The sequence below is a fragment of the Bos mutus genome, chromosome 19 (genome assembly GCF_027580195.1).
Source record: "Bos mutus isolate GX-2022 chromosome 19, NWIPB_WYAK_1.1, whole genome shotgun sequence".
Classification (NCBI taxonomy): domain Eukaryota; kingdom Metazoa; phylum Chordata; class Mammalia; order Artiodactyla; family Bovidae; genus Bos; species Bos mutus.
In genome coordinates, this window is record NC_091635.1 from 52,501,489 (window position 1) to 52,522,416 (window position 20,928).

The following is a 20,928-nucleotide window of genomic DNA, read 5'->3' on the forward strand; positions in this document are numbered from 1 at the left end:
CACATTCAAGGATACAATTCAGGGGATGTGAAAACTTGGCAACAAGCATTGACTCATCAATGAAATCCTTTACTAGTTTATTCTGACAGTTTTTAACTCTCTGAGAGGCTCTAAGCTATTTGAATATCTTAAGCTTCCCGTGCCTCTGGAGGCTAGGAGACTGTAAACAATCGTATGCATAGCTGCAGGAGGCCGGGTAAACTTGTCAGGCGAGTTAGAGAGCCATCTGAGGGGTTTGGATTTAAACACTCCTAATTGCCCAGGAACTTTATTAATTGGAGCTGTAAGTTAACTCTTTGACAGAGAGAGAGCGAGATGGTGGTAGGGGACAGCCCCCAGTAAAGTCAGAGGTGAGAGCACAAAGCAATAAAGTAGGCAGACTCTGGTTTTTGGGGGGAAAATGCTCGAGAATATCCGGGGGGACTCCTGAGGCTCGATCCCGCCTTTGCGTATGCTGAGCCTCCTTCCTCATGACCTTTGTCATGAGCAGAATGCCTCACCGGCTCCCCGCACTACCCACTCTAGTGTTTTGAACTGTATAATCCATGGGGTCTCAAAGAGTCAGACAGGATTGACTGACTTTCACTTTCACTTTCAAGGGTATTAAAACAAAGTTACTTTGCTTCCTGTACTCTCCTGTCAGTCAAGTCACTCTTCTGAAACATGTAGGCAGACATCACTTCCTGTCCTCTATAGTGATTTCTTTCTCTGTATCTCAGTCTAAGCTAAGGAAATAGAATATGTGTAGGCTTAGGATTTATAAGACTTTAGTCCAGAGGAGGAGTGAAAGAAGGCAGAATTTGGTCGAACCATGGTGGACAGAAAGCTAAGGGCAGCTATTGAAGGAGAGTGACCGCATCTGCTGTGTGTTTTAAGGTCACTCTAAAAGCTCTGTGGCAGTTATACTTTTCGGGAGGGGTGAGTTTGCACAGAGGAACCTGGCGGGCTACAGTTTATGGAGTCACAAAGAGTAAAACATGACTTAGTGCCTAAACAACAGCAATGAGGTGGCAAGTGTGAAGGCCAGTTAGGCACCTGCTGCATTCATCTGCTTGGGAGAAGGTGAAGTGATGATAGAGAAAGAGGAGATCTGTGAGATACATAAGTGGTAAAGTTGACAGGAATTGGGATTGATTTGTTGACAAAATTCAACTAACAAGAAGAAGGGGGAAAAATGGGAGTTTTATTTGAGCTAATCTGAGGATTAACCTGAGAAGCAGACTCTCAGAAAGCTGTTAGAAGTCGAAGACAGTCATATACATTTTCCAAAGAATTGTACATCAAAATGACATACTGATATTTTATATAAAGTTCACCAAGGAACCAGGTAGTCCCAGTGAACTTGTACAAAGTAAGCAGCAAGTCACCATGCCCTCCTACAAAGGTGAGAAAGAATGAAATTCTTTTAAGAAATCCCATTGCTAATGTCAAAAGAAAGAAAAAAAAAATATGGTTGACCAGCACTCCCATTTTTGAGGGACTCTGATTAATGTGTAATGATGCACATTGCATTTGATGGAGGAAGCCCAAGCAAACACACAGAATTTTAGGCTTAATTTTTTCATGTTCTGCTTTGAAATATAAACCATAAATTTCATTTCATTGGGATCACTGAAGACATGAGTGAGGGGAGCTGTCAAGGATAACTGTCAGGTCTTCTGACTTGATCAAATGTGTGGATAATAATTCCTTGTGTTAATGGGGGAAATGGAGGAGGAACTGAATTAGGTAGAGCAATGGGGTGGGCAGTGATGACAGAGTTCAGTTGGAGCAGGTTTAGGAGAAATTTCTGACCTTCAGCAAATGAATGGCAAAGGAGTTAGAACTCCCACAGCAGACCCTGAAGAAGCAGACTCCCCAGGCCTTGGCCTTACCTAGAAAATCCTCAGACATTGGCCTGCCTGCCCTCCCCTCTTCCTCCTACCCTGTGTTCTCTAGCTGTCTTCCAGTTGCTGTAACACACAACCTTGTTCCTTTCTTTGGGTCATTGTATTCATTGTTTTCTCCACTTAAATGCAACCTCCAAAAGGACGCCTTCCCTGAGCACCCAAATCTGAAGTGGCCGTCAAATCCCTCTCTGTTTGAACTCTTATCCTCTGCATGCCTCATCATCTCATCCTCTCAGGTAATTGTTGTCATCTCCCTCCCCTACCAGAGTGTAAGCTTTTTGTGAGAGTAGGGACCTCTGTTTGCCCAATACCTAGAGTAATCTTTAGCACATAGAAAACACAGCTGGGTGAAACCTACCAGCTCTGCTATTAACAGACCTCAACAGGTTCCTTAGTCTTTCTGTGCCTCAGTCCCCCTGTCTGTAAAAATGGGATGATATTTGTATAATCACTTAAAATGATGACTGGTGGCTGGCAAGCTGGTGCAAATACTAGGTAGCAGTTTTATAGTTTCACTCTTTCTAATTGGGATGCTGGGGAAGACTCTTGAGAGTCCTTTAAACTGCAAAGAGACCAAACCAGTCAATCCTAAAGGAAATCATCCCTGAATATTCATTGGAAGGACTGATGCTGAAGCTGAAGCTTGAATACTTTGGCCACCTGATGCGAAGAGCCAACTCATCGGAAAGACCCTGATGCTGGGAAAGATTGAAGGCAGGAGGAGAAGGGGGTGACGGAGGATGAGATGGTTGGATGGCATCACCGACTCAATGGACAAGAGTTTGAGCAAACTCAGAGAAAAAGTGAAGACAGGGAAGCCCGAGGTGCTGCAGTGCAGCACTCGGGGTTGCAAAGTGTCAGATATGACTTAACGACTGAACTATAACAACAGTTTCATAGTTAGCACTCATTATTTGCGAAGGGAAGAAGGATGTCAGCGCAACAACCAGCTTCGTTTTAAAAACTGATGAAGTGTGAACTGGTAGTGCAGTCCTGTGGCAAAAACCCCAAAGGTTCTGTTTTCCAGCTCTGATTCTCACCCACCCAGCCCCCATCTCTGCTTTAGTCATGGTAACCTCTTAACAGAGTTTGAAACTCTGACTTCTTCCAGAGCCTTGAATGCAGCTGCTAAGACTGAGTAATCAGTGGAATCTGCTAGGTTCTCAGGAGCAAAGGCAGACACCCGCCCTTTCCTGTACAGCTTTCAGGGGCGGGGCTGCTTTAGTCCATCTGTGCAGGATGTGCCTCCTGGGCTTTAAAGACTGGGGTTGTGATTGGCTGGCTGTCACTCTGTATTATGTAAATTAAGTTTGATTTTTAAAAACTGTTAAATTATATTTTCAGTGAAAATGCTCAAATGAGTTGATAAGTGACAGCATTTGAAAGCTGTATTGCAAGAGCTCTTTCTGTTTTTTTCCCAGTAGAAGAAAAAATGGCCAAGTGGTGGGGAAACTGTGTTGCCCTCAGTGAAAAGTTCACAGCTAGCACAGACCCAGCTGTGGCCGGGGCTGGAGGTTAAGACTATACTTTCAGGGATCATTTCTATAGTTTGTTACTAGAGAAGTTTCTCTGAATGTGTAGAGCACCCGAAACCATGAGGAGGAGATGCAGTGTCCTCTCCTGAGCGTGAAGCTGGTCCTTGGTGTTGCTTCTGCAGCTGCCACTGGCCATTGATGATCGTTCTTCTCTTCCTTTGGGAGAGTAAGAGGGAGAGGACACCGTCTGAGTGGTTTCACTTACAATTGATCTTTCCCTAAGAAAAGGAATCATTTTATGTTTCTTCTTTAACTCACCTGTGTTTTAGCTATGTTTTAAAAACGTGTACCTCATCAGGCTTAATTTACATAATGTAGAGTGACAGCCAGTCACAACCCAAGTCTTTATAAGCCCAGAAGGCATTTGCTGCATAGATTGACTAATGCGGGCCCCACCCCTGAAAGCTGTAAAGGAAACAGATGTGAATACCTGACCAAATGACATGCCTTTTGAGAAATCTATATTCAGGTCAGGAAGCAACGGTTAGAACTGGACTGACTGTTAGAACAACGGACTGGTTCCAGATAGGAAAAGGAGTACGTCAAGGCTGTATATTGTCACCTTGATTATTTAACTTATATGTGGAGTACATCATGAGAAACGCTGGGCTGGAAGAAGCACAAGCTGGAATCAAGATTGCCGGGAGATATGTCAATAACCTCAGATATGCAGATGCCTCTTGAAGAAAGAGGAGAGTGAAAAAGTTGGCTTCAAGCTCAACATTCAGAAAACGAAGATCATGGCATCTGGTCCCATCACTTCATGGGAAATAGATGGGGAAACAGTGTCAGACTTTATTTTTTGGGGCTCCAAAATCACTGTGGATGCTGACTGACACTTACTCCTTGGAAGGAAAGTTATGACCAACCTAGATAGCATATTCAAAAGCAGAGACATTACTTTGCCAGCAAAGGTCCATCTAGTCAAGGCTATGGTTTTCCCAGTGGTCATGTATGGATGTGAAAGTTGGACTGTGAAGAAGGCTGAGCGCCGAAGAATTGATGCTTTTGAAGTGTGGTGTTGGAGAAGACTCTTGAGAGCCCCTTGGACTGCAAGGAGATCCAACCAGTCCATTCTAAAGGAGATCAGCCCTGGGATTTCTCTGGAAGGAATGATGCTAAAGCTGAAACACAGTACTTTGGCCACCTCATGCGAAGAGTTGACTCATTGGAAAAGACTGATGCTGGGAGGGATTGGGGGCAGGAGGAGAAAGGGACAACAGAGGATGACATGGCCGGATGGCATCACTGACTCTATGGACGTGAGTCTGAGTGAACTCCGAGAGTTGGTGATGGACAGGGAGGCCTGGCATGCTGTGGTTCATGGGGTCGAAAAGAGTCAGACACTACTGAGTGACTGAACTGACTGACCTTATTGCCAGTGGCCTTTGCACAGCGCTGGAGGGTTTCTCTTTTATAGCTCTGTGTGTGCTGAGTCATTCCAGTCATATTTGTCTGTGTGTCATGTGAGCTGTCTCTAACCTGACAAGTTTATCATGGGTTCCCTAGGCAAATGCACTGAAATGGGTTGCCATCTTCTTTCCAGGGTATTTTTCTCCAGCCAGGGATTGAACCCGCGTCTCTTTTTGCTCTTTACCACTATCGCCATTATTAGTCAGTGTTAAACCTCTTTTACTCTCATTGCTATTAAATGTCTGTAGTTCTTCCATGAGTTTCTCTTTATGGATCTATAGTGGCCAAGCTTTCATTGTAAGCCTAAATTAGTTCTCGGTCCTCTTGAAATATTGGGAGCGGTGAGAGGAGCAGTTTATGCTCTGGAATATGCCTCCTGTTGTTTTCTGTTCTGTGAAGTCGCTCAGTCGTGTCCGACTCTTTGCGACCCCATGGACTGTAGCCCACCAGGCTTGTCTGTCCATGGGATTCTCCAGGCAAGAATACTGGAGTGGGGTACCATTTCCTTCTCCAGGGGATCTTCCCGACCCAGGGATCGAACCTGGGTCCCCCACATTGCAGGCAGACGCTTTAACCTCTGAGCCACCAGGGAAGCCCCAGGAATATGCCTTGGTCTGTCATTTACTAGTTGTGGGTTCCTGGGAAGTTCCTTGACCCCAATCTGTCTCTCTGTGTAAATGAATACAAATAGCATTAACACATAGAGCTGTCATTAACGGTGAAATTAGATAAAGCAAGGACAATAGGTGAGCACTCCTTTCCCCCTTTGTGAGAATGCCCCTCCTTTAAATGAGAAATCCCTCTTTCTCCAGTCTTTGCTGTAGCAGCACCACCCACTGAATTGCCAACATGTCAATCTTTGAAATCTCTTTCCCTGACACCCCACTCCTCCTCCTGCAGCAAGCCCACCAGTGAGTCCCATCCTACCAACTGAATTTCCAGAGTAGTCCACATTTCTCCTTCTTCCTTGCAAGCTATCATGATCTCTCCTTCAGACACCTTGCTTGCAGTGGCCTCGGAACTGGTCTTCACAGCTTCCAGCCTCTCAATGGCTTCCCTCACACTTAAAATCCAGACTGCCCGGGAGTTGGACTTGCCTAGAAAATCCTCAGACATTGGCCTGCCTGCTCTTCCTCCTACCCTGTGTTCTCTAGCTGTCTTCCAGTTGGTGGAACACACAACCTTGTTCCTTTCTTTGGGTCATTGTATTCATTGTTTTCCCCACTTAAATGCAACCTCCAAAGAGAGGCCTTCCCTGAGCACCCAAATCTGAAGTGGCCGTCAAATCCCTCTCTGGACTCTTATCATCCTCTGCATGCCTCATCATCTCATCCTCTGGGTAATTGTTGTCATCTCTCTCCCCTAGCAGGGTGTAAGCTTTTTGTGAGAGTAGGGACCTCTGTTTGCCCAGTACCTAGAGTAATCTTTAGCACATAGAAAGCCAAACCAGGATGATGGTTAAGGTGACACCTACCAGCTCTGCTATTGACAGACCTCAGGCCAGTTACCCGAGGCCTTTCTGTGCCTTAGTCCCCCCATCCATAAAAATGGGACGATTATACTCATATTGGTCTCATAGTTAAAGCAGTTAAAATGATGAATGGTGCTGGCAAACTCACAATAAATAGTAGCTAGTATTGGCAATGGCACCCCACTCCAGTACTCTTGCCTGGAAAATCCCATGGACAGAGGAGCCTGTTAGGCTGCAGTCCATGGGGTCGCTAAGAGCCGGGCACAACTGAGTGACTTCACTTTCACTTTTCACTTTCATGCATTGGAGAAGGAAATGGCAACGCACTCCACTGTTCTTGCCTGGAGAATCCCAGGGATGGGGGAGCCTGCCATCTATGGGGTCACACAGAGTTGGACACGACTGAAGCCACTTAGCAGTAGCAGCAGCAGTATTGTCATAGTTGGCACTCAGGTATTTGTCAGGAGAAGAAATAATGTCAAAGACAGCAGCCAGCTTTATTTTAAAAATTCAGAAAGTGTGAACAGGTAGTGTAATCCTGTGGCAAAACGCCCAAAGGTTCTGTTTTCCAGAGCTGGTTGTCAGCCACCCAGTCCCCGCCTCTGCCTCAGTCATGGTGACCTCTTATTACTTCTTGGACAGGGTTGAATGCAGCTGCTAAGGTTGAGTTATCAGTGGAATCAGCTAGGTTCTCGGGAGCAAAGGCAGACACCCGCCCTTTCCTTTACAGCTTTCAGGGGCGGGGCAGCTTTAGTCCATCTGTGTAGCAAATGCCTCCTGGCATTGTTGTGATTGGCTGTCACTCTGTATTATGTAAATTAAGTTTGATTTTTAAAAATGTTAAATTACATTTTCAGTGACAATGTTCAAATGAGTTGGTAAGTGACAGCATTTGAAAGCTGTATTGTAAGAGCTCTTTCTGCTTTTTTTCCCAGCAGAAGAAAAAATGGCCAAGTGGTGGGGAAACTGTGTTGCCCTCAGTGAAAAGTTCACAGCTAGCACAGACCTGGCAGCGGCCGCGGGCTGGAGGTTAAGACTATACTTTCAGGGATCATTTCTATAGTTTGTTACTAGAGAAGTTTCTCTGAATGTGTAGAGCACCCGAAACCATGAGGAGGAGATGTAGTGTCCTCTCCTGAGCGTGAAGCTGGTCCTTGGTGTTGCTTCTGCAACTGCCACTGACCATTGATGATCGTTCTTCTTTTCCTTTGGGAGAGTAAGAGGAGAAGACACTGTCTGAGTGGTTTTGTTTATAACTGGTTTGTTGAAAGCAGTGTACTGTCACTTTATGTGATATAATTAGGCTTGTTGGGTTATGTTTTAAGTGTTTGTGGAATGGGTCTGGTGTTTGCTATGACCAGTGCATATTCTTGGCAGAATTCTATTAGCCTTTGTCCTCTGTACTCTGGCCAAATTTTCCTATTGACTCCACATGTTTCTTCACTCCTCTATAATGAAAAGGACATCTTTTGGGGGGGTATTAATTCTAGGAGGTCCTGTAGGTTTTCCTAAAACCTTTTGACTTTAGCTTCCTCAGTATTACTAGTTGGGGGCATAGACTTGGATTACCATGATATTGAATGGTTCGCCTTGAAAATAAACAGATCATTCTGTTGTTTTTGAAATTGCATCCATGTATTGCATTTTGGACTCCTGTTGTTACGATGGCTACTCCATTTCTTCTAAGGGATTCTTGCCCACAGTAGTAGATATAGTGATCATCTGAGTTAAATTCCCCCATTCCAGTATATTTTATTTTGCTGATTCCTAAAATGTCAACGTTCACTCTTGCCATCTCCTGTTTGATCACTTCCAATTTGCCTTGATTCATGGACCTAACTTTCCAGGTTCCTATGCAATATTGCTCTTAATAGCATCGGACCTTGATTCCATCACCAGTCACATCCACAACTGTGTGTTGGACAGATGGAAATCAACAGATGGTCAACACTGAAATCAGATTGATTATATTCTTTGCAGCCAACGATGGAGAAGCTCTATTGCTATTGCTAAGTCACTTCAGTCGTGTCTGACTCTGTGTGACCCCGTAGATGGCAGCCCACCAGGCTTGCCCGTCCCTGGGATTCTCCAGGCAAGAACGCTGGAGTGGGTTGCCATTTCCTTCTCCAACTCAGGAAAGTGAAAAGTGAAAGTGAAGTCGCTCAGTCGTGTCCGACCGACTCTTCGAGACCCCATGGACTGAAGCCCACTAGGCTCCTCCATCCATGGGATTTTCCAGGCAAGAGTACTGGAGTGGGGTGCCATTGCCTTCTCCGGAAGAAGCTCTATACAGTTTGCAAAAACAAGACCGGGTGCTGACTGTGGCTCAGATCATGATTACTTATTGCCAAATTCAGACTTAAGTTGAAGAAAGTAGGGAAAATGACTAGACCATTCAGATATGACCTAAATCAAATCCCTAACAATTATACAGTGGCAGTGAAATATAGATTTAAGGGACTAGATCTGATAGAGTGACTGATGAACTATGAATGGAGGTTCATGACACTGTACAGGAGACAGGAAAGCAAGACCATCCCAAGAAAAAGAAATGCAAGAAAGCAAAATGGCTGTCCGAGGAGGCCTTAAAATAGCTGTGCAAAGAGAAGCCTAAAGCAAAGGAGAAAAGGAAAGATATACCCATTTGAATGCAGAGTTCTAAAGAATAGCAAGGAGAGATAAGAAACCCTTCCTTAGTGATCAGTAAAGAAATAGAGGAAAACAATAGAATGGGAAAGACTAGAGATCTCTTCAAGAAAATTAGAGATACCAAGGAACATTTCATGCAAAAGATGGGCTTAATAAAGGACAGAAATGGTATGAACCTAACAAGCAGAAGATAGTAAGAAGAGGTGGTAAGAATACACAAAAGAACCGTACAAAAAGATTTTCATGAAAAGTTGGCTTCAAGCTCAACATTCAGAAAACGAAGATCATGGCATCTGGTCCCATCACTTCATGGGAAATAGATGGGGAAACAGTGTCAGACTTTATTTTTGGGGCTCCAAAATCACTGTGGATGCTGACTGACACTTACTCCTTGGAAGGAAAGTTATGACCAACCTAGATAGCATATTCAAAAGCAGAGACATTACTTTGCCAGCAAAGGTCCATCTAGTCAAGGCTATGGTTTTCCCAGTGGTCATGTATGGATGTGAAAGTTGGACTGTGAAGAAGGCTGAGCGCCAAGAATTGATGCTTTGAAGTGTGGTGTTGGAGAAGACTCTTGAGAGCCCTTGGACTGCAAGGAGATCCAACCAGTCCATTCTAAAGGAGATCAGCCCTGGGATTTCTCTGGAAGGAATGATGCTAAAGCTGAAACACAGTACTTTGGCCACCTCATGCGAAGAGTTGACTCATTGGAAAAGACTGATGCTGGGAGGGATTGGGGGCAGGAGGAGAAAGGGACAACAGAGGATGACATGGCGGATGGCATCACTGACTCTATGGACGTGAGTCTGAGTGAACTCCGAGTTGGTGATGGACAGGGAGGCCTGGCATGCTGTGGTTCATGGGGTCGAAAAGAGTCAGACACTACTGAGTGACTGAACTGACTGACCTTATTGCCAGTGGCCTTTGCACAGCGCTGGAGGGTTTCTCTTTATAGCTCTGTGTGTGCTGAGTCATTCCAGTCATATTTGTCTGTGTGTCATGTGAGCTGTCTCTAACCTGACAAGTTTATCATGGGTTCCCTAGGCAAATGCACTGAAATGGGTTGCCATCTTCTTTCCAGGGTATTTTTCTCCAGCCAGGGATTGAACCCGCGTCTCTTTTTGCTCTTTACCACTATCGCCATTATTAGTCAGTGTTAAACCTCTTTTACTCTCATTGCTATTAAATGTCTGTAGTTCTTCCATGAGTTTCTCTTTATGGATCTATAGTGGCCAAGCTTTCATTGTAAGCCTAAATTAGTTCTCGGTCCTCTTGAAATATTGGGAGCGGTGAGAGGAGCAGTTTATGCTCTGGAATATGCCTCCTGTTGTTTTCTGTTCTGTGAAGTCGCTCAGTCGTGTCCGACTCTTTGCGACCCCATGGACTGTAGCCCACCAGGCTTGTCTGTCCATGGGATTCTCCAGGCAAGAATACTGGAGTGGGGTACCATTTCCTTCTCCAGGGGATCTTCCCGACCCAGGGATCGAACCTGGGTCCCCCACATTGCAGGCAGACGCTTTAACCTCTGAGCCACCAGGGAAGCCCCAGGAATATGCCTTGGTCTGTCATTTACTAGTTGTGGGTTCCTGGGAAGTTCCTTGACCCCAATCTGTCTCTCTGTGTAAATGAATACAAATAGCATTAACACATAGAGCTGTCATTAACGGTGAAATTAGATAAAGCAAGGACAATAGGTGAGCACTCCTTTCCCCCTTTGTGAGAATGCCCCTCCTTTAAATGAGAAATCCCTCTTTCTCTCCAGTCTTTGCTGTAGCAGCACCACCCACTGAATTGCCAACATGTCAATCTTTGAAATCTCTTTCCCTGACACCCCACTCCTCCTCCTGCAGCAAGCCCACCAGTGAGTCCCATCCTACCAACTGAATTTCCAGAGTAGTCCACATTTCTCCTTCTTCCTTGCAAGCTATCATGATCTCTCCTTCAGACACCTTGCTTGCAGTGGCCTCGGAACTGGTCTTCACAGCTTCCAGCCTCTCAATGGCTTCCCTCACACTTAAAATCCAGACTGCCCGGGAGTTGGACTTGCCTAGAAAATCCTCAGACATTGGCCTGCCTGCTCTTCCTCCTACCCTGTGTTCTCTAGCTGTCTTCCAGTTGGTGGAACACACAACCTTGTTCCTTTCTTTGGGTCATTGTATTCATTGTTTTCCCCACTTAAATGCAACCTCCAAAGAGAGGCCTTCCCTGAGCACCCAAATCTGAAGTGGCCGTCAAATCCCTCTCTGGACTCTTATCATCCTCTGCATGCCTCATCATCTCATCCTCTGGGTAATTGTTGTCATCTCTCTCCCCTAGCAGGGTGTAAGCTTTTTGTGAGAGTAGGGACCTCTGTTTGCCCAGTACCTAGAGTAATCTTTAGCACATAGAAAGCCAAACCAGGATGATGGTTAAGGTGACACCTACCAGCTCTGCTATTGACAGACCTCAGGCCAGTTACCCGAGGCCTTTCTGTGCCTTAGTCCCCCATCCATAAAAATGGGACGATTATACTCATATTGGTCTCATAGTTAAAGCAGTTAAAATGATGAATGGTGCTGGCAAACTCACAATAAATAGTAGCTAGTATTGGCAATGGCACCCCACTCCAGTACTCTTGCCTGGAAAATCCCATGGACAGAGGAGCCTGTTAGGCTGCAGTCCATGGGGTCGCTAAGAGCCGGGCACAACTGAGTGACTTCACTTTCACTTTTCACTTTCATGCATTGGAGAAGGAAATGGCAACGCACTCCACTGTTCTTGCCTGGAGAATCCCAGGGATGGGGGAGCCTGCCATCTATGGGGTCACACAGAGTTGGACACGACTGAAGCCACTTAGCAGTAGCAGCAGCAGTATTGTCATAGTTGGCACTCAGGTATTTGTCAGGAGAAGAAATAATGTCAAAGACAGCAGCCAGCTTTATTTTAAAAATTCAGAAAGTGTGAACAGGTAGTGTAATCCTGTGGCAAAACGCCCAAAGGTTCTGTTTTCCAGAGCTGGTTGTCAGCCACCCAGTCCCCGTCTCTGCCTCAGTCATGGTGACCTCTTATTACTTCTTGGACAGGGTTGAATGCAGCTGCTAAGGTTGAGTTATCAGTGGAATCAGCTAGGTTCTCGGGAGCAAAGGCAGACACCCGCCCTTTCCTTTACAGCTTTCAGGGGCGGGGCAGCTTTAGTCCATCTGTGTAGCAAATGCCTCCTGGCATTGTTGTGATTGGCTGTCACTCTGTATTATGTAAATTAAGTTTGATTTTTTAAAAATGTTAAATTACATTTTCAGTGACAATGTTCAAATGAGTTGGTAAGTGACAGCATTTGAAAGCTGTATTGTAAGAGCTCTTTCTGCTTTTTTTCCCAGCAGAAGAAAAAATGGCCAAGTGGTGGGGAAACTGTGTTGCCCTCAGTGAAAAGTTCACAGCTAGCACAGACCTGGCAGCGGCCGCGGGCTGGAGGTTAAGACTATACTTTCAGGGATCATTTCTATAGTTTGTTACTAGAGAAGTTTCTCTGAATGTGTAGAGCACCCGAAACCATGAGGAGGAGATGTAGTGTCCTCTCCTGAGCGTGAAGCTGGTCCTTGGTGTTGCTTCTGCAACTGCCACTGACCATTGATGATCGTTCTTCTTTTCCTTTGGGAGAGTAAGAGGGAGAAGACACTGTCTGAGTGGTTTTGTTTATAACTGGTTTGTTGAAAGCAGTGTACTGTCACTTTTATGTGATATAATTAGGCTTGTTGGGTTATGTGTTAAGTGTTTGTGGAATGGGTCTGGTGTTTGCTATGACCAGTGCATATTCTTGGCAGAATTCTATTAGCCTTTGTCCTCTGTACTCTGGCCAAATTTTCCTATTGACTCCACATGTTTCTTCACTCCTCTATAATGAAAAGGACATCTTTTGGGGGGGTATTAATTCTAGGAGGTCCTGTAGGTTTTCCTAAAACCTTTTGACTTTAGCTTCCTCAGTATTACTAGTTGGGGGCATAGACTTGGATTACCATGATATTGAATGGTTCGCCTTGAAAATAAACAGATCATTCTGTTGTTTTTGAAATTGCATCCATGTATTGCATTTTGGACTCCTGTTGTTACGATGGCTACTCCATTTCTTCTAAGGGATTCTTGCCCACAGTAGTAGATATAGTGATCATCTGAGTTAAATTCCCCATTCCAGTATATTTTATTTTGCTGATTCCTAAAATGTCAACGTTCACTCTTGCCATCTCCTGTTTGATCACTTCCAATTTGCCTTGATTCATGGACCTAACTTTCCAGGTTCCTATGCAATATTGCTCTTAATAGCATCGGACCTTGATTCCATCACCAGTCACATCCACAACTGTGTGTTGGACAGATGGAAATCAACAGATGGTCAACACTGAAATCAGATTGATTATATTCTTTGCAGCCAACGATGGAGAAGCTCTATTGCTATTGCTAAGTCACTTCAGTTGTGTCTGACTCTGTGTGACCCGTGAGATGGCAGCCCACCAGGCTTGCCCGTCCTGGGATTCTCCAGGCAAGAACGCTGGAGTGGGTTGCCATTTCCTTCTCCAACTCAGGAAAGTGAAAAGTGAAAGTGAAGTCGCTCAGTCGTGTCCGACCGACTCTTCGAGACCCCATGGACTGAAGCCCACTAGGCTCCTCCATCCATGGGATTTTCCAGGCAAGAGTACTGGAGTGGGGTGCCATTGCCTTCTCCGGAAGAAGCTCTATACAGTTTGCAAAAACAAGACCGGGTGCTGACTGTGGCTCAGATCATGATTACTTATTGCCAAATTCAGACTTAAGTTGAAGAAAGTAGGGAAAATGACTAGACCATTCAGATATGACCTAAATCAAATCCCTAACAATTATACAGTGGCAGTGAAATATAGATTTAAGGGACTAGATCTGATAGAGTGACTGATGAACTATGAATGGAGGTTCATGACACTGTACAGGAGACAGGAAGCAAGACCATCCCCAAGAAAAAGAAATGCAAGAAAGCAAAATGGCTGTCCGAGGAGGCCTTAAAATAGCTGTGCAAAGAGAAGCCTAAAGCAAAGGAGAAAAGGAAAGATATACCCATTTGAATGCAGAGTTCTAAAGAATAGCAAGGAGAGATAAGAAACCCTTCCTTAGTGATCAGTGCAAAGAAATAGAGGAAAACAATAGAATGGGAAAGACTAGAGATCTCTTCAAGAAAATTAGAGATACCAAGGGAACATTTCATGCAAAGATGGGCTTAATAAAGGACAGAAATGGTATGAACCTAACAAGCAGAAGATAGTAAGAAGAGGTGGTAAGAATACACAAAAGAACCGTACAAAAAAGATTTTCATGACCCAGACAATCACGATGGTGTGATCACTCACCTAGAGCCAGACATCCTGGAATGTGAAGTCACGTGGGCCCTTAGTGGAGGTGATGGAATTCCAGCTGAGCTATTTCAAATCCTAAAAGATGATGCTGTGAAAGTGCTGCACTCAATATGCCAGCACATTTGGAAAACTCAGCAGTGGCCACAGGACTGGAAAAGGTCAGTTTTCATTCCAATCCCAAGGAAATGCAATGCCAAAGAATACTCAAACTACCACACAATTGCAGTCATCTCAAATGCTAGCAAAGTAATGCTCAAAATTCTCCAAGCCAGGCTTCAAGAATTATGTGAACTGTGAACTTCCAGATGTTCAAGCTGGTTTTAGAAAAGGCAGAGGAACCAGAGATCAAATTGCCAACATCCGCTGGATCATCGAAAAAGCAAGAGAGTTCCAGAAAAAAACATCTATTTCTGCTTTATTGACTATGCCAAAGCCTTTGACTGTGTGGATCACAATAAACTATGAAAAATTCCTAAAGTGATGGAAATACCAGACCACTTGACCTGCCTTCTGAGAAATATGTATTGCAGGTCAGGAAGCAACAGTTAGAGCTGGACATGGAACAACAGACTGGCTCCAAATAGGAAAAGGAGTACCTCAAGGCTATATATTGTCACCCTGCTTATTTAATTTATATGCAGAGTACATGATGAGAAACACTGGACTGGATGAAGCACAAGTTGGAACCAAGATTGCCCGGAGAAATATCAATAACCTCAGATATGCAGATGACACCACCCTTATGGCAGAAAGTGAAGAGGAACTCAAAAGCCTCTTGATGACAGTGAAAGAGGAGAGGGAAAAAGTTGGGTTAAAGCTGAACATTCAGAAAACTAAGATCATGGCATCTGGTCCCATCACTTCATGGCAAATAGATGCAGAAACAGTGGCAGACTTTATTTTTTGGGCTCCTAAATCCCTGCAGACGGTGACTGCAGCCATGAAATAAAAAGTCGCTTGTTCCTTGGAAGAAAAGTTATGACCAACTTAGCATATTAAAAAGCAGAGACATTACTTTGCCAACAAAGGTCTGTCTGGTCAAGGCTATGGTTTTTCCAGTGGTCATATATGGATGTGAAAGTTGGACTATAAAGAAAGCTGAGCACCGAAGAATTGATGCTTTTGTACTGTGGTGTTGGAGAAGACTCTTGAGAGTCCCTTGGACTGCAAGGAGATCCAACTAGTCCAGCCTAAAGGAAATCAGTCCTTGAATGTTCATTGGAAGCACTGATGTTGAAGCTGAAACTCCAATACTTTGACCACCTGATGGGAAGAGCTGACTCATTTGAAAAGACCATGATGCTGGGAAAGATTGAAGGCGAGAGGAGAAAGGGAAGAGAGAGGATGAGATGGTTGGATGGCATCACAGACTAAGCTCCGGGAGTTGGTGATGGACAGGGAGGCCTGGCGTGCTGCAGTCCATGGGGGTCACAAAGAGTCAGACACAACTGAGCCACTGAAATGAACTGAACTGAGTCTTATTCTCTGGGGTTTTTAAGCGTGTTTTTGTTTCTGAATGTTTTTATTTTTTCTTTGAAGGAGGAGAATGTTGTGTGTGTGGTTTCTGCATATATTTAAGCAGGGGTATTTTTCTTTACTTTTTTTTTTTTTTTGCTATTCTCCTTTCCTGTTAGTAGTTTTTCAGTGCTTTCTTTCATAGTATTTTTCAAGGTGATTCGTTGATCTCTGGCAGGTAAGCCATTCCTCCCTCCCCCCACCCTCCACAAAGATGGTTTGTTCTCTTCCCCTCTCAGTATTATGATTTTTTTCTTTTATAATTATGTTGGCTTCAGTTCAGTTGTTCAGTTGTGTCCCACTCTTTGCGACTACAGCATACCAGGCTTCCCTGTTCATCACCAGCTCCTGGAGCTTGCTCAGACTCATGTCCATTGAGTCGGTGATGCCATCCAACTGTCTTGTCCTCTGTCATCCCCTTCTCCTTCCGCCGTCAGTCTTTCCCAGCATCAGGGTCTTTTCCAATGAGTTGGTTTTTCACACCAGGTGGTCAAAGTATTGGAGTTTCAGCTTCAGCATCAGTCCTTCCAATGAATATTCAGGACTGATTTCCTTTAGGATGGACTGGTTGGATCTCCTTGCAGTCCAAGGGACTCTCGACAGTCTTCTCCAGCATCACAGTTCAAAAGCATCAATTCTTTGTTCCTCAGCTTTCTTTATAGTCCAACTCTCAAATGCATATGTGACTACTGGAAAAAACATAGCTTTGACTAGACAGACCTTTGTTGGCAAAGTAATGTCTCTGCTTTTTAATATGCTGTCTAGGTTGGTCATATCTTTTCTTCCAAAGAACAAGTATCTTTTAATTTCATGGCTATAGTCACCATCTGCAGTGATTCTGGAGCCCAAGAAAATAAATTCTCTTACTGATTCCATCATTTCCCCATCTATTTGCCATGAAGTGATGGGTGAAAGTCATGTTCGACTCTTTGAGATCCTTCTCCAGACCAGAATACTGGAGTGGGTAGTCTTTCCCTTCTCCAGGGAATGTTCCCAACCCAGGGATCGAGCCCAGGTCTCCCAAGTTGCAGGTGGATTCTATCAGGGAAGCCGAAGTGATGGGACCAGATGGCATAATCTTAGTTTTTTGAATGTTGAGTTTTAAGCCAACTTTTTCAGTCTCCTCTTTCACTTTCATTAAGAGGCTCTTTAGTTCTTTTTTGCTTTCTGCCATAAGGGTGGTGTCATCTGCATATTGAGGTCATTGGTATTTTTCCCGGCAATCTTGATTCCAGCTTGTGCTTCATCCAGCCTGGCATTTCTCATGATGTATTCTGTATATAAGTTAAATAAGCAAGGTGACAGTATACAGCTTTGATGTACTCCGTTCCCAATTTGGAACCAGTCTGTCGTTCCATGTCTGGTTCTAACTGTTGCTTCTTGACCTGCATACATATTTCTCAGGAGGCAGGTCAGGTAGTCTGGTATTCCCACCTCATTCAGAATTTTCCACGGTTTATGGTGATCCACACAGTCAAAGGCTTTGGTGTAGTCAATAAAGCACAAGTAGATATTTTTTCTGGAACCCTCTTGCTTTTTACGATGATCCAACGGATGTTGGCAATTTGATCTCTGGTTCCTCTGCTTTTTCTAAATCCAGCTTGAACATCTGGAAGTTCACAGTTCACGTACTGTTGAAGCCTGGCTTGGAGAATTTTGAGCATTACTTTCCTGGAGTGTGAGAGGAGTGCAATTGTGCAGTAGTTTGAACATTCTTTGGCATTGCCTTTCTTTGGGATTGGAATGAAAACTGACCTTTTCCAGTCCTGTGGCCACTGCTGAGTTTTCCAAATGTGCTGGCATATTGAGTGCAGCACTTTCACAGCATGACGTTAGAATTTTCTATAGCTCAGCTGGAATTCTGTCACCTCCACTAGCTTTGTGTATACTGATGCCTCCTGAGGCCCACTTGACTTTGCACTCCAGGATGTCTGGCTCTAGATGAGTGATCACACCATTGTGATTATCTGGGTTGTTAAGATCTTTTTTGTATAGTTCTTCTGTGTATTTTTGCTACCTCTTTTTACTATTTTCTGCTTCTGTTAGGTCCATACCATTTCTGTCCTTCACCATGTCCATCTTTGCATTAATGTTCCCTTGGTGTCTCTAATTTTCTTGAAGAGATCTCTAGTCTTTCCCATTCTATTGTTTTCCTCTATTTCTTTGCATTGATCACTGAGGAAGGCTTTCTTATCTCTCCTTGCTATCCTTTGGAACTCTGCATTCAGATGGATATATCTTTCCTTTTCTCCTTTGCCTTTTGCTTCTCTTCTTTTCTCAGCTATTTGTAAGGCCTCCTCAGACAACCATTTTGCCTTTTTGCATTTCTATTTCTTGTGGGTGGCTTGATCACTGCCTCCTGTAGAATGTCATGAACCTCCATCCATAGTTCTTTAAACACTCTATCAGATTTTAATCCCCTGAATCTGTCACTTCCATGGTATAATCGCCTGTTGGTTTAACTAAATGCAGTTTAAAATACCCTCCACCCAAGTATCCTGTGTTTTCCTTTTTGAGTAAAGGCTTTTTGTGTTTTACCTTTTTCTGGGTGGATGAGGCTAGGAACAAGCCATAGGAATGGCTTTCTGGATGGCTAAGTGGGTAAAGAATCCCCTACAGTGCAAGAGATGCAGTAGACGTGAGTTCAGTCCTTGGGTCAGGAAGCCACTGCAGCGTTTTTTTTTTTTTTACTCCAGTATCCTTGTCTGGAGAATCCAGCCCCCTGGCCAAAGGATCCTGGTGGGCTACATTCAATAGGGTCGCAAAGAGTCGGACACCGGACTAAGTGACTGAGCATTTCCCACATATTGCAGGGAAATACATACACACCTTTGATACTCAACTGGTTGACATACAGGTCTTGTTATGAGTAATAAGATAGGAAGAGTTACAAGGAAAATGGATTCAAAGTAGCTTTAAACATAATTTTGTTTTAGGGCTTCCCTTTGTGGCTCAGATGGTAAAGAATCCACCTGCAATGAGGGAGACCTGGGTTCAGTCCCTGGGTTGGGAAGATCCCCTGGAGAAGGGAATGGCTACCCATTCCAGTATTCTGGCCTGGAGAATTCCATGGACAGAGAAGCCTCGCAGTCTATGGTTCATGAGGTCCGTGAGGTCGCAAAGAGTCAGATGCAGCTGAGGGACTTTCATTAGTTGTTTTAAGATGGTTTGTTCTTTCTCCCCCTCAGTGGTATGACTTTTTCTTTTATTATTATGTTGGTTTAACTAAATGCAATTTAAAATCAGCCAAGAAAAAATAAACAGTCAATCTAAGATAGACTTCCAGGGCAGTTCAGTGGCCTGGGTTCAGTCCCTGGTCAGGAAACTAAGATCCCACATGTCTTCAAGTGCAGCCAACAAAAAAAATTTTTTTCAATCTTAAGAAAGAAATGGAAAATTTTATTCGCGCCAACCTGAGGATTATAACCTATGAGACAGTCTCTCAGAAAGTTCTGAGGACTATTCTGCTATTAGAGGTCAAAGTACAGTTACAGAAGTTTTTGAGACAAAGGATTATACCTCAAATTAACACGTTGACAGTTTATATAGTCCAGCAAGGTGAATTGTGGGTCATCGTGACCCCTTACAGGATTGAGAAAAGGACCCCTAACAAGTTACCTTACTGGTGCCAGGAGGAAATCAATTTTTTTTAGGGGGGAGGTACATAGGAATTCTTGTGTCAAAGGCAATCTATTAATGTATAATACAGATACATAATGCACGCTAAAGGGGAGTGTTAGTGGCTCAAATGGCAGGGAAAATTTGGTATACTTTTCTTGTTCTGTCTTAAAAGTAATTTTTTTTTCATCACCGATATGTACTGCTCATATCTACGTTCAAGTGAGTAACCAGCAGAGGTTCTAAAAGTAAAGAGTCAAATTAAAATTCAGGATTTTAGAAGGTTAAATTAAAAATGACAGTAATAAATAACCTCATCCACAGATGCTTGGTGTCATATTTATAAGGTTAGAAAACTAATTTGATACATCCCAGCACACCTTGGTCTTATAGGAGTCAGGAAGAAGTGTTAGTGTCTTTTAGAGACAGAAGATAAGAGCTTCAGATTAAGTATTGATTTGTAATAGGCTAAGAATGTGAAGTCTTAGTTCCTTAAAGAAAAAATAAAAACTCTTAAAGAGTATTCAGATTTTTAAAAGTTGTATATAAAACGGCATTTTGAAAATGCATTTATATGTTATTTCTGAAAAGAGAAGAATGTGGAAAAAATGCCACCATCAATAAAATGTGGGAGACTGCATCAAGGTAAGGGGCTAGAGATACAGTGGTAAACAAGACCTGAATCTGTTACTGAACTCAGGTCTGGCAGCCGGCTGCTTGAAAATCAGTGCTCAAGAGGCAAGTGTTGGTAGAAATGGAAAACATTGCTTTTAATCAGAATACCAGCAATCTGGGGAGAAGCTGGACTCACATCCCTGAAAACCAGCTCCTAGGTTCTGCTGGGCCATAAAAGTTTTTAACAGGGAAAAGGGAAGTAATCTCAGTTAATGGTTGGAGATAGGGGGTCAGAGTCATCATCATTATCCCCCCTGCTTGCAGGCTTGTTGACTTCTTGTTATTTTTGTTTAGATGCTATCTTGTTTACACAGTTTGTTCCATACAGTTTGAAGATTACTAAAGGGGAAACTGGGGAAGAGATCTGGCCACCTGTTAATTATTTATTCTTCATTTCTACATCTTTGATATACAGAGAGAACCAACAGGTTAGGCAAGGTATTGTGTGATCAAAAGATACGGAAGGGAAAAAAAAAAAGATTTGGAAGGTGTGCTAGGGCCAGGAGATGAGTGGAGTGTGGGGATGCCTAGTTTAAGGTTACTTGCTGTATAGCTTTGCTAAAGTGACAAGACAAAGGGGACCTCCTGCAAAGAGCTCCTGCAAAGAGCTGCCAAAAGGTGCTCACTCTTTTTGCTTTAAACACCTCACAGTTTAGAAGGGAGAAGTAAATGCATTTATAACACAGTAGGTAGAGGCACTTAGAAAGGTAATTAGGGAAACAAAACACAGTGTGGTCACTGTTAGCTGGGAAGCTGAGGGGAAGCATCCAAAGAGGTAAGGAGAGCTGAGAAACTGCTCAAAG

The 20,928-nt window shown here is 43.7% G+C and overlaps 3 non-coding genes across 3 annotated transcripts; all 3 read left to right on the forward strand.

Annotated features, from left to right (window-relative positions):
- Positions 1-3,406: 3,406 nt before the first annotated feature.
- Positions 3,407-3,620, forward strand: LOC138984043 (small nucleolar RNA U3). Its single transcript, XR_011461401.1, has one exon. It is a non-coding gene; the product is annotated as a small nucleolar RNA U3 (small nucleolar RNA).
- Positions 3,621-7,340: 3,720 nt separating this feature from the next.
- LOC138984044 (small nucleolar RNA U3) lies at positions 7,341-7,553 on the forward strand. The gene has a single exon (XR_011461402.1). It is a non-coding gene; the product is annotated as a small nucleolar RNA U3 (small nucleolar RNA).
- A 4,860-nt stretch (positions 7,554-12,413) lies between these two features.
- On the forward strand, positions 12,414-12,627 carry LOC138984045 (small nucleolar RNA U3). The gene has a single exon (XR_011461403.1). It is a non-coding gene; the product is annotated as a small nucleolar RNA U3 (small nucleolar RNA).
- The last annotated feature ends 8,301 nt before the right edge of the window (positions 12,628-20,928 follow it).